This window comes from Gouania willdenowi, chromosome 4, assembly GCF_900634775.1.
Source record: "Gouania willdenowi chromosome 4, fGouWil2.1, whole genome shotgun sequence".
NCBI classification, from domain to species: Eukaryota; Metazoa; Chordata; class Actinopteri; order Blenniiformes; family Gobiesocidae; genus Gouania; species Gouania willdenowi.
Window position 1 is genome coordinate 1,724,257 of NC_041047.1, and position 14,012 is coordinate 1,738,268.

Here is a 14,012-nt window from a genome sequence, read left to right on the forward strand (position 1 = left end):
CTGCCAACATTAGAAGCTGAGCATGTTGCGCTGCATTGTATTGTATTAGATAACGTAGCCTTTTGAACACGTGTTTTTTGTGTGTTTTAATATTGTAACAGGTACTGTTATTGTTGTTATTGACTTGTAAATGTATTGTCATGCTTGTATTTTAATGCCATTTTACATCTTGCCCAGGGGACTACAGATGAAAAATAGCTTCCTGGCTAATTCTGGCTTTTTTTTAACCATGTTTGTTCATGTGCTATATGAAATTGCACTGTCCCCTTTCAAATAAACCAATCTAATCTAATGGAAGTGTGAGCCAACTGACCTTCCTGAAAAAAGCAGACAAAGACAGGAATGGAAAGTTACAACTTAAAGCATTAATTTGAGCAAGATCCATGAGTAATTATATGAGTAAATATAATTTATTAATTTTGCCACCACAATCCACCCTTTTGTCCAACATAAAAAGAAGCTATATTAATTATAAAATTGTAACCTTAGCAAAGCATAGCAAAGCCCAAACTCATAAATCTTAATAAAACAAACTTAGCTCAACCCATTGCAGCCCATCGGACAACACTGGTGACACTGTCAATAGACTATGGATATATGCATTGTTTTTTTTTGTGAGAAAAAGGCATCTCCAAAGACAGAGCAAGACGAAAAGAGGGGAAAAAAACAAAGACCCCATAAACACATAATGAATATCATGTGAGACAAAGGTCAAACGCACAGTAAAACCAACTATCATTAGCAACTAATATCATTGGCAATCACGGCAATGAATATGGAATACATCACTATCAGCAAAATCACACACAAAATATATCACTCAGCATAGCATAGCAATAATAAACATTTGTAGGTGCTAACAGTGGGCAGAATCATCATCAGAGTCATCAAAGGCTTGCATCATAAACACTTCAGGCTGTACTTTCGACTGTGGTAAGGTTATGCGGACATGCCAGAATGCCACAACAGAGCCACAAGCATAACAGCAATTTTAACCAAGAGAGGACGCCAGCCAGCAACCAGGGTGGAAACCCAATCCGGCCAACCCAACTGGTCTTTGTTCATGGTGGCGCGAAGCCTGGAGATGCTTTGACTGCTTCTGCGATAATCTGACTATCGGCGGTGTTGTCTGGGAAAAAAAATGCAACAAGATGCACCTACCATTGTGCAAACGCCCCCTTTGACTGCTGTCTGAAGGTCAAGGACCATTCTGTCTTGCAGAACCATTAAGCGTATATTCGTGATTTCCCCCGAGAACCCAGTAAAGGCCAAGTACGACATGTTAACAAAGGATTTAAATCTGTAATCCAAGGTTTCAACGCGCAGCAGTGTTTTACCGACGCCCGCCCAAGGGAACAACGAATAAGTTACTTTCTGGCCCGTCGTCCACAGCTTATGTTCTGGCGGAACGTCCGTGCCCCAGATAGCGTCGTGTGGATTAAAACCCCAAGGAGTGTGAGATTTGCGTCTTTGTTGTGACAAGAGGGGAATAGTTGCGACTACGTAAGTGTGATCAGTTACATGCACGAGCGCACACACATCGTCCCAGTGCAGGGGAAGGTGTGTACAGCTTGTAACCGCATAGCCAAAACCCATTTGTCAAATTAAACGTACCATTAGCCCCGGGTGTCTGAACGCGGTCACATGTGTGTGGATCGTGTGCGGTAGCGCATTCGGGACCTAGGGTGTGATTGCAATTGTGGCAGGGAATCTGGCCCAATTTACGCGTTCCATTTCTGGCGAAACAGAAGGGGAATACAGTGGATCGAGTGTAGTCTACGTACATAGTGGAAGAAGTATCATCTCGTAAGGTTGCAAGTTTCGTAACTCATTGTTTAGAACATCGTTTGGGGTCCCCCAAACCGAAATTAGAATAGGACAAATAACAAAATGAGTTAAACGCATCCATCGGTATGGCGGTTAGACGGGGGTGCGTCGATGACACGGGCATGTAAGAGTAGACATAGCAGTTGGATAGGCCCCTGCTTTTAGCTTGGTAGTGCGCGTACCTATACCAGGTATTCGTGAAGAACAGGTGAGTGACATTGGTCGCGGATAGGGTGTCGTGTAGGGTGACGTCATTTATCCAACGCTTGTTTCCGCTAGCATTAGAGGCCCTGTCAAAGAAAACATTCACATCAGGAACAACACTTGTATTCATCGACTCAAGTCCAGTGTTTTCGTTTGCACCTTTGGATGCCAGCAGCCAGAAGAATACTGGAATAATGGAGAGTACCACTGTGCTAATTGGTGACAATACACAGAGCCCGAACAACATAAAGTGGCAAAGTGGTGATATGGTGAATGATGATATTTCAGTCTGTTCCTAGATCACAAACGGAAGGGCTTGTGATCGGTATTTCTCTCACGACGTCCTCAAGGTTGGTGTAACCCTGTCGCCCTGCTCTGCTCTGCTGCTCTCCCTCCCACTCTGCCGTTCAAATTATCTCGAGATTTTGTCTCAGTCCCGTGAGATTGGTGCGTAATGACGTCATAGTATGACGTTACCCTTTAAACATGGCCGCGCTGTAGGTATACGAGCGTGTGTGTGGGAGCCGGTCAACTATACCGCTACAGGTAACTAACTGGCTTTTAAATGTTTATTAAAAGCGGTAAGGTTAAACTCTTATGCCTTCCAACCTTCTCTAGTTGCCTCTACCTCTGTGGACATAGATCGCTGTCTTAGAGGGACTAGATCGCAAGTGAACTGGTGAGTGTTGCTACAGTGCTAAATGTTAGCATCTACTTAGCCTTCACTGACATGTATGGGAAATCAACCATGTAAGCTGGTGCTGGCGCTGGCTGATCATGGTTGTATCTCCAATACACTATATGCAATTGAAGATGTATTGTATCATAACCTGTGGTGCTTAAGATATTTATATGAATTGCATTTGAATGATTACTAATGAATTGGAAACAGTAGCAATCTAAATGAAATGGTTGAATGCTATTTTATTAATGAAATATTGATTGTTGTATAACAAAGAATTATAAGAGTACTCTTGTTAAATTAATGGAATTATCTGCTGAAATGTGACTCATGTACATGACGGAATGATGTGATAATTATGGTTATTTACTATGATTACCTGAATATGAAAATGAATTGTATTATTCATACCTGGGTCCTGCTTCCTACAGGCCAGGTTCGATGGTGAGCTAGAAGGCTGTGAGCCTAATGATTGAAGGACACAACGGTTGAGTTCTACCAATCAGGTAGGAGGCGCTGTAGCCATCCACACACACACACACACACACACACACACACACTCACTGGACTGCTCTTTGTGAGTCAACTGCTTCTGGGTCTCAGTAAGCGCTGCCCCTTGTGTGGGAGAAGTGTTGGACACCTGGAATAAATCCTCCTTTGGATATAAAGAGTTTGAACATGTTGGACTATTGGACATTTTCAACTACTTTGTATAAATTGTAAATACTTGTAAGTATATTTATCACATAATATAATTCACTGCAGCATATCAAGCCTGTGTCTGTGTGTCTTTAAACATTTCCACTTCCCTCCCAGAGCTGAACTTAAATCTTCTGATCTAGTCCATTGCCATATATTACACATCATAGCAAAATAGTATCAATTAAACCTGTTACATTGGATTTTAATTATTTCAACAGACCATATGCCTCGTCAAAAAGATCAGCTTTTGTGACCTCACGAGGTCTTTTCTTTTTGCTTTCCGTTTGCAAATTTCAAAGCAAACAAAAGCTCATCAAAACACTGCTCCCGATCCGGGGAAAAGGAAACGCTCCCTGGCACTGCTCCCAAAAAGAAGAAACAGCTCCCGAAGGCGCACCTCCTTACTGCGGTTCCGCGATCAGCGGTGGTGTTGGCTCTCCCTCTGTTGGACCAATTGCCTCTGGATCAGGGTCGGCTGGTGTTGGCACCTTCCTGCAGTGTGATGCGTGAATCCACGTGGCTCGCTCCGCGACCTTCACAGCCCGTGTGGGTCATCAGCTGAACCTGGAAAGGGCCGATCCACCTCCGGTCAGTCCACCTTTTCCATCTTGCGTTGTGCACGATCACAAAGTCACCTGGAAGGATATCGTGAAGGTTCTCGGTGGTAGTCAGAGGGAGGGCAGAGCGTACTCTGGACCTGTTGAGTGAAAGAATCGTGGAGAGTTGTGCACAGTACTTAATCAAACTGTCGTCCTGGAGAGCTGTCTCATCCCAGGACAAAACAGAGGGGGATAGACCCACATTGGGTGGCCGCCCGAAAATAATTTCAAAGGGTGAAAGTTTAGATTTTGGATGGACCTCTTGTCTCATCTGAAGAAGGACAAGCGGTAAGGCTTTGATCCAATTCAGCCCTTTCTGACCCATACACTTGTTCAACCTGTTTTTCAGAGTACCGTTAGCTCTACGGCCCCAGCGGACTCAGGGTGATAGCTGCAGTGCTTTCTAAGATCAATGTCTAATCTTAGTCGCAACTCTGTTATCACCTGGCTGACAAAATGTGTGTCATTGTCAGAAGAGACCTTGTATGGGATAACCCACCTAGGAATGATGTCTGTTAATAGTGCTTGGCTACTGCTGTGGCTGTCTGGTGTTTGGTTGGAAAGGCCTCAATCCATTTGGAGAACATGTCTTTGATAACCAGACAGTGTTTCTTTCCCTCACATGGTGTTAGCTCAACAAAATCCATCTGTAGGTGTTGAAAAGGCATAGATGGCTGAGGGTGAACTGTCTGGCTATTCAATGGTTTCTTTCTGCCTGGGTTGTTTTTAGCACAGATCATATATCTCTGAGAAAACTCAGCTGCAAAGGAAGAAAATCCCTTAGTGTACCACACTGTCTGAACTGAGGACACCATCCCACCCTTTGACATATGGGCCTGACCGTGTGTCAACTTAGCATAGGCAGGAAAAAGAGCAGCCGGCAGCCAAGGTTTTGAATCGGGCCATACCAAACCCCACTCACCTGGTGACAGTCTGAGGCCTGCCATTCATCCAGAGCGCCCAAAATCATGCATAGCCCCAAAGGCGTAGCAAGAGTCAGTGTAGATCGTAGCAGAACTGCCTGAGGCCAGGCGGCACACCTCAGTAAGGGCGCAGAGTTTGGCGGCCTGGGTGGAGTAGTGAGAGGGAAGCGAGGATGAGGAAACAGTGGATGAGTCGGAAACAACAGCAAAGCCCACCTGGTTAGCCCCAGTGTTGGGGTCACGGGATGCAGAGCCATCCACGTAGAAAATCAATCAATCAATCAATCAATCAATCAATCAATCAATCTTTATTTGTATAGCGCCAAATCATAACCAATGGTATCTCAAGACACTTTACAGTAGAGCAGTCTTAAGGACGGACTCTTCATTTTATGGATACACACATATGCATGTATACGTATATACACATACATATGTATCCCACACCCAACATGAATTCATCATGGCGGCAAGGAAAACCTTCTGTTAAGCAGCAGGAACCTTGTGTGGATCCCATTCCTATGATGAACAGCCATCCACGTTATGCTGTGTTGGGTGTGTGCAGAGGAGAGGGTGGAGACAGAGCCGCTGAGACTCTGCAACTCCACACTGAGGGTCCCACGGACCTGCAAGACAAAAGCCAGAAGGAGTACAGGAGCAAACACACAAGGGAAGAAGCAGACATAAAGGGAGTGATTGAGAGAGGAATGGGACTCTCTCCGGTCCCTCTCTAACCTAAATGACCTCTCTCTTAACGCCCTCTCCAACCTCTCTCCAACCGAGCATGCCAGACCCCCCCCCCAGCAGTCTATGCCTATTGCATCTTAACTATGAGCTATGAGCTGGTTCCTAACTAAAAGCTTTATCAAAGAGGAATGTTTTGAGCCTAACCTTAAAGGTAGAGAGGGTGTCTGCCCCCCGAACCGTGGTTGGTAGATGGTTCCAGAGAAGTGGGGCCTGATAACGGAAAGCTCTTCCTCCTATACTACTTTTAGAGACAAATGGAACAACGAGTAGTCCAGCATTTTGAGAGCGTAGTGTTCTGGGGGGATTGTATGGCACTACAAGCTCCTTGAGATAGACTGGTGCCTGTCCATTTAGGGCTTTATAAGTGAGAAGAAGAATCTTGAATTCTATTCTATATTTTATGGGAAGCCAATGCAGAGAGGCTAATACAGGAGTAATGTGATCTCTTCTCCTAGTTTTAGTCAGTACACGTGCTGCAGCATTTTGAACCAGCTGAAGTGTCTTAAGCGACTTGCTCGGGCAGCCTGCTAAAAGAGAATTACAATAATCCAGTCTAGAGGTAACAAAAGAATGGACTAGCTTTTCGGCGTCGCCCTGAGACAGGATAGATCTGATTTTAGCAATGTTACGGAGATGAAAGAAGGCAGTTCTTGAAGTTTGTTTTATGTGAGAGTTGAAGGATAAGTCCTGATCAAATAGAACCCCAAGGTTTCTAACAGTTGTGCTTCGTGCCAGAGTAATGCCATCTAGGGCAGTTAGGCTGGCATAGGTTTCTCTAAGGTGTCGCGGGCCCAGTACAATGACCTCAGTCTTGTCTGAGTTGAGAAGAAGAAAATTTTGGTCCATCCAGGCCCTAATGTCTTTTAGACAGGCCTCAAGTTTAGATAGCTGATTTGTCTCACCTGGCTTCATTGATACATACAGTTGGGTATCATCAGCATAGCAGTGAAAGTTAACAGAGTATTTTCTCATAACATTACCAAGGGGGATCATATAGATGCAGAAGAGGATTGGACCTAGCACAGAGCCCTGAGGAACCCCGTAGCTTACTTTAGTGTACACAGAAGACCTATTATTCACGTGTACAAACTGGTACCTATCAGATAGGTAGGACTTAAACCAGTTTAGGGCAGTCCCTGTGATTCCAAGTAATTTATCTAATCTCTCTAGTAGAATATAGTGATCTATAGTGTCAAAAGCTGCACTAAGATCTAATAAAACCAGCACTGAGAGTCGTCCTTCATCTGAAGCCCAGAGTAGATCATTAGTTACTTTAACTAAAGCAGTCTCTGTGCTGTGTTGAGCTCTAAAACCTGACTGGAAGTCCTCGAACAGGCTGTTGTTTTGAAGGAAGTCACAGAGCTGAGCCGCCACAACTTTCTCAAGAATCTTTGAAATAAAAGGAAGATTAGATATAGGCCTGTAGTTTGCTAAAGTGCTGAAATCAAGAGTAGGTTTTTTGAGAAGGGGTTTGATTACAGCTACTTTAAAGGACTGTGGCACGTAGCCTATTGATAGGGATATATTTATTGTCTCCAACAAAGATGGGCAGACCAGGGGAATAACTTCTTTAAACAGCTTAGTTGGGATCGGATCTGAAAGGCAGGTCGATGGTTTGGAGGATGAAATAATAGAGTTAAGTTCCTGAAGTCCTATATGTGTGAAACAGTTTAGGTTAGGCTTATTTACATTTAATGGTACAGCAGGCCCAGGTGAAGGCAGGGAGTGGCTAATTTTATCTCTAATCTTATGAATTTTATCGTTAAAAAATGTCATAAAGTCCTCACAGCTGAGGACTAGAGGAATCATGGGCTCAATAGAGCTCTGACTTTGTGTTAGCCTGGCTACAGTGCTGAAAAGGTACCTCGGATTATTTTTATTTTCTTCAATTAGTGAGGAATAGTATGTAGATCGACTATGTCGTAAGGCTGTCATGTATTTACTATGGCTTTCTTGCCAGAGTATTCGTGACTCCACTGTTTTATTGGAGCGCCACATTCTCTCTAATTTATGGGTTGTTTGTTTGAGTGTGTGAGTTTCAGAGCTAAACCACGGAGCTTTCCTCTGACGTTTAATAGTTTTTTCCCTCAATGGGGCAATTGAGTCCAAGGTGGATTTTAGTAGACTAGCAGAGCTATCGACAAGCAGATCCAGTTGAGAGGGGTTATAATTAATATCATAGTTATTTATTGGATGGTGCACTGAGTTTAAGGCAGCAGGAATGGCCTCTTTAAATTTAGCCACAGCATTATTGGACAGATTTCTACTCGTAACTATTTTATTGCACAGTGCGAGATCCTCTAGTATAATGTTAAAAGATATCAAAAAGTGATCTGATAGCAGAGGATTTTCAGGGTAGACTTTTAGTTCATTAATATCAAGGCCATATGTTAGAACAAGATCAAGAGTATGATTTAAACGATGAGTAGCTTCATTAATAGTTTGAAAAAAGCCAACTGAGTCTATTAGGGACATAAAGGCTGAGCTCAGGCTATCACTATCTTTGTCAACATGGATATTAAAATCTCCTACTATCAGTATTTTATCAGAACTGAGGACCAAGTTTGATATAAACTCAGAGAATTCTGATAGAAATTCAGAATAAGGGCCTGGAGGATGGTAAATTATCGCAAATAAGACTGGCTGGCAGGTTTTTGATTCGGTATGAGATAAATTTAGAACCAGGCTTTCAAAGGAAGTGTAACTGGCCTTTGGTTTAGGATAGATTAGGAGAGAGGAATGATAAATAGCTGCTACACCACCTCCACGGCCTATGTCTCGTGGCATATGAGTATTTAAATGACTGGGAGGAGTGGCTTCATTTAAACTAACATATTCATCTTGATACAGCCATGGTTCAGTTAAACAGAATAAATCAAAGTTATTTTCTGAGATAAGGTCATTTACTAGTAGAGATTTGGATCTCAGTGATCTAATATTTAATAGAGCACATCTAATGGTTTTATGTTTTGGTGTTTCTAGATTTGAGATTTTAATTTTTTTCAGATTTTTATAATTGATACCTCTTTTATTTGATTTTATGTTAAAATCATTGTGAAATTTGGGTCGGGGGACAGACACCGTCTTTATAAAATAATATTCATCACCATCACAACAGTTGTCATGGCGATGAACACAGCTATCATAATAGCAATGGGAGGGAAACTGTCCTAAGGCAAGAGCAGAGGGGCGTGGAGGACTCCCCCTCTGTAACATGGTCTCGTTCATGAGATGTCATAACAGTGACTGTGCCATGTTTTCTGATAGTAGAGATGCTCCCTCCAAAGTAGGGTGGATTCCATCTCTTCCTATCAGGTTCGGTTTTCCCCAGAAGGATCGCCAATTATCAATGAAGCCCACCTCATTTTCTGGACACCACCTCGATGTAGTCAGGGTTAGTGAGAGGGACAGAGGAGAGATCAGGATGAGGAACCAGAGCCTGAGAGAGAACAGCAGTGCAAGAGTGAGGCTCTCCATCCTCGGGGAGAGATAGGAGAGTAGCAGGATTCAGAGTGGAACACCGGCAGACATGCACATCAGGAAGAACCAAGAGGGTGGTGTTGTACTTGAGCCAGCGGGCCGCTGAGACGTGCGAGGTCTGCATATCCCTCAAAATGGACGTGACACAGTGGGGCACATGGAGATTCAGGGGCGCATAGCCAGTGATTTCACAAACAGCAGCCTCACAAGCCACGACGGAGCGCGGACAAGGCGGAAAGGTTCTGGCCACTGGGTCAAGTTTCTTTGAGAAGTAGCCACAAGGCTTCAGTTTGTCCCCGTGCAGCTGGCACAGGACGGAGGTCATGCAACCCCCTTTTTCATCCACAAACAGGGTGAAAGGGTGCTGGGGATCAGGGATGCCCAGAGTGGGGGCTGTTTGGAGGACCGATTTTAAGTCCTCAAAGGCGCGGAGTGCTTCAGGGGTCCAGACCAGGGCCTTAGGCAGTGAGTTTTTTTTACCACTGCCCTCAAATGGCATTCATAGCCAGAAAAATCAGGGATGAAATTTCGGCAGAAAGAGCACATGCCCAAAAAGGATATTTGCTTTTTAGTCAAAGGTTTGGGAAGAGCGACGATGGAAGCTACTCGTTTTCTGGACAAAGTTTTTCCCTCAAAGGAAATGGTATGACCAATGAATTGGACAATTTCCTGGACAAACTGAAGTTTGGAAAGCGAAGCCTTGTGGCCCTGCTCATGGAGGTGGTGCAGCAAAGATAAGGTGTCTCGCTCACATTGATCTTTGGAAGGAGCTGCAAGGAGTATGTCATCGACATACTGGATGAGCGAGGAGCCCTGTGAGAGGGCAAGGGAACAGAGGCTCTGCTCAAGGGCAGAACAATAAATGTGGGGGCCCTGCGGCAACCTGGTCCACGTGTATTGCTGCCCTTTAAACATGAACGCAAACCAGAACTGTGAGTCCAGGTGGACTGGGATATTGAAGAAGGCGTTAGCCAAATCGACAACCGTGAAATACTTCGCTGATGATGGAATCAGCGAGAAAATTGTGTGTGGGTTTGGGACCAGAGGGGCAGGAGGGATGATGGCCAAATGAATGGCCTGTAGGTCCTGCACAAACCGCCACTCGGTTGGCTGGCCTTCCGGGTGAATTTTCATCACTGGAAAAATGGGAGTCAAAACTGGTGAATCGGAGCATGGCACAATCACTTTCTCTTTTAAGAGAGAGTCAAAAACAGGTTGGATGCCATCCAAGGCATCACGTCGAAGGTGGTACTGCTTCCTGTGGAGCCTGTAGGAGGACTTAGGTGTGATCACCATGGGAGCACAGTCTCTGATGAGGCCAACGTCATACTTGTGCTTGGCCCACAGTCCAGGTGCGCTGATCGCAACAGGGGTGAGACGTCCCCAGGCTGTGGTACTGGCAATGAAGCCAGTCTGTAGCCTGTGGACAGACTGATGGCAAAAAGAGAGCGGAGACACTCCACAGTCACAGGGGGAAACTTTGACCCGAAATCCTTCCACTGAAGTTCGGGAGCTTTTGCAACCAAAATGTGAGGGAAGGAGTCAGGAACGTCAAACAGAGGTAGCTGGTGTGGCGTGAGCTGCACAGCAACTGCAGCGTAGTGTTGGTCAAAGTATAGGAATTCAGTGGTCAGGTGGTCGTTTACAGCATCACCCAAAAGGGGATCGCCATAAAAGTCAACAGCAAAGCAATGGTCTGGATTGTGTGAGACATGTGCTGTACAGTGACTGTACTCAGGCTTCTTCAATGTGAGGTGTTGAGGTGCATGTTGTGTGGCCCAAACGTTAAGCTTGCAAGCATCATCAAAATCAACCCACCAGTTGTAAACAAAAAGTGTTCCAGCGGACTCTTCTACAGAGTCTGTCAGCCTGAGGAACATTTGAGCTGAGGTTAAAGGTCTTGAGATCTCAATGCTGGCGTCAGTACAAGTGAAAACTGTTTTGAGTTTAAGAAGCAGGTCTCTGCCCAGTAGGTTCACTGGACAGTTGTTTGAAACCATGAATTGGTGAGAGAAGTGTGTGTTTCCTGCTGGCCAAATACAATACTGGTTCGCGAGAAGTATCACCGTTAGCGTAAATCGAATAAACAAAAGATGGGATGAGCTGTAGAAGGCAGCGATCGAAAAATTCACTGAATTTGTTGCTCCAGTGTCAACCAAAAATTTGAGTGGAGTACCGTTAACAATGATTGTGGTTACCGGTAACCTTTGGTAGGCGTCGGTCTTCATGAACAGACACGATGTTGGCTCATCAAGGGAGGCCTCAGAGTCAAAAAGCAAATGCTTTTGTACCAAATCTCTTTAGGTTTCCCTTTGAGCCTGCATTTCTTCATCTAAATCAGGATCTGCGGCTGTAGTCTTTGATGAGTTCACCAGGTGCCTGTGTACAAGCCTGAATTTGCCCCATATCCACACGCAGGTTGAAAGTTTGAGTGATGAGTGTGGCGGTGGCTATGACGTGCTTCTCCCATTCTCCATTGGGGTTCCATCCCAGAACAGTCTGCCGAAGACCGTCGGTTTGGGGTAATTCGATGGAGGTCTGGATCCGGGCATATTCAGTAGAAGACAGTAGAGTTTTGAGGAGTCTGTTTATCTCCGACCCCGTTGGGCGCCAGACCTTGCAGAAAGAAGTGAGAACCCCTCCAAACGGTTTACCCCCATTTAAGATGGAAGGAAACTCATCCTTTGCTGCTGTAAGCATCTCAGGTAATGTGTCTATATACTAATACATTGTCCGCTGCACCTGGGTATTCAATCATTGGCATGGAGAAGGATGGTGGCATTTCCATGTCAGAAGTGGAGTCAGCACGTACCTGGGATCGTGTTGGCTTGGACTCCCCTTATTAGGGAAGCCGAAGCATTCAACCTAAATAGACAGCTTTTCACAACATTCATCACCATATTTTCTCTTCATCTGATTTATGAGAGGTGCACTCCAATCCACTTCCTCTTTGGAGGATTTTATGGTTTGATTATTGCCCATAATTTCCCGACAGTCCGTTCCGCGCTGATCAGGCACATTACACTGGCCAGTGACTCGGAACCCCATCCGTAACAGAAACACAGTTCAACTGAAGACGTTCTTTCCGACCCAGGAACTCAGCTCGACAGTATACCTTTCTAGACTTTAAAAGTCCAAAACAAAATGGAGCACAGCTCGACCTTCACCTTTTTAGAACAAAGGACTGGGAGCATCCGGTATCATCCGAACATCAACACAAACACTGCTCAACCAGAAAACAAATTACCCTCTAGGAGTCTTAATATCGGACCGTCAGGACCTGTAGGCATTATTTTACTAACAGGAGTGGAGCGCCAACCTCTAATCATATATCACCGCAGAGCAAAAAGGACAGAGAGTTTTTGTGAAGACAAAAAAACAGCTTCTTACCTTGGTATTGCCGAATTGTCTAGAGGTCTACCGTGGTCCGTGTTCCGGTCCCGGCCCGTGCGACGGTCCAATGCGAGTCGGTTCCGGGGGGGTGCCCCTGCACATTAAATGCTGGCTTAAGGCAACAGCGGGTCCGCCCCCTCTCGGCAACGGCCCGTGGACCGCACACGAGAACCGGAGAAGGATCTTAGTTCATTGACGCCAGTTGTTACGGCTATATTTATGGTTACCTTGTCTTTAACTTGTCAAACAACGCTCTGCCTTGATAAATGATGAGAAACAGACTGAAGAGTTGATGTAGAAGTAAAAAATTATTCATTCTAAACTAAATAAAAAAAGTTACAAAGCAGGATGGTCAAAAGAGTTCTTTCCTCCGGCCAGAGAAAGATGCAAGACTGACTAAAAATGAATCCACACACATTTTTACACCGCTTGACCGTCCCACCCCCGACAGATAAGAAGGAAGAGGCAGGGAGGAGGTCAGTTTGCCCTCCGGGGATGGCGCCACCCGGTATCAGATGTGATAGTCATGTGCGTAGGTGTGTGTGTGTGGTGTATTGTATGTGTGTGTGTGAGTGAGGGTGTGTGTGTGTGTGTGTGTGTGTGTGTGTGTGTGTCTGGCCTTCAGATAGAGCTGTGTTATGGGAGTGTGAGCCAACTGACCTTCCTGAGAAAAGCAGACGAAGACAGGAATGGAAAGTTACAACTTAAAGCATTAATTTGAGCAAGATCTATGACTAAATATGAGTGTGACAGAGTAGCCCCGCCAGCTAGTGCGGGGGGGGGCCACGACGCTAACGCACACATATACATGTACACTCACTCAGACCAGCTTTTCCTTACCGCTTCATCCGTTTACCACGGTCCTCGTGTTTCTTTTCATCAGCCACCGCAGCCGCCATGGATGCACACTTGGCCGCTGCTCAACTCCTTTCCCATCCATAGTTTTCTCCGAGTTGCAAACATTTCGCCGGTATACACCACTCATTCATACACTCACCCAGCCAACCTGAGTGAATACGTCTTCCGCATTATATTGCGTCATATGCAGGGCGTGCATGAGTGACGTCACGGGACGTCATGTGACTTTACGATTTCAGTACAGAATTATTTTATTTTCTCTTTTGGGGGAATGTTGAGCCTTTAGTAAATATATTATTGTTGCTAGTTCTTTTTGTAATTTTTCAAAAGTACTTATCTTGTGATTTGGTTTCTGTGTGTAGAGAGACTGTTGGTTTTCTTTCTTTTCATTGTGTTGGGGGCGGGGCCTCAGGCTATATAAGGGGCCTTCAGCACTACAGGAGCAGTGTGTGTGCTTGAAGGGGAGCTGAGTACATGGAAGGTACCAACTCTTGGCAAAGACGAAGCAGGCTGTAAATACTGTAAATATTATACAAAGAATTGCACTTGGATCTGCAAAGTCATCTTTTTGTTTGCACTTTTTGGGCGGACCTGCAC

At 44.9% G+C, this 14,012-nt stretch overlaps 1 protein-coding gene across 22 annotated transcripts in view; it reads left to right on the top strand.

Moving 5' to 3' along the window:
- The window catches only part of LOC114461434 (mucin-5AC-like), a 419,115-nt gene that overhangs the window by 335,539 nt on the left and 69,564 nt on the right, over nt 1-14,012 (top strand). The gene's annotated exons all lie outside the window — the stretch shown is intronic.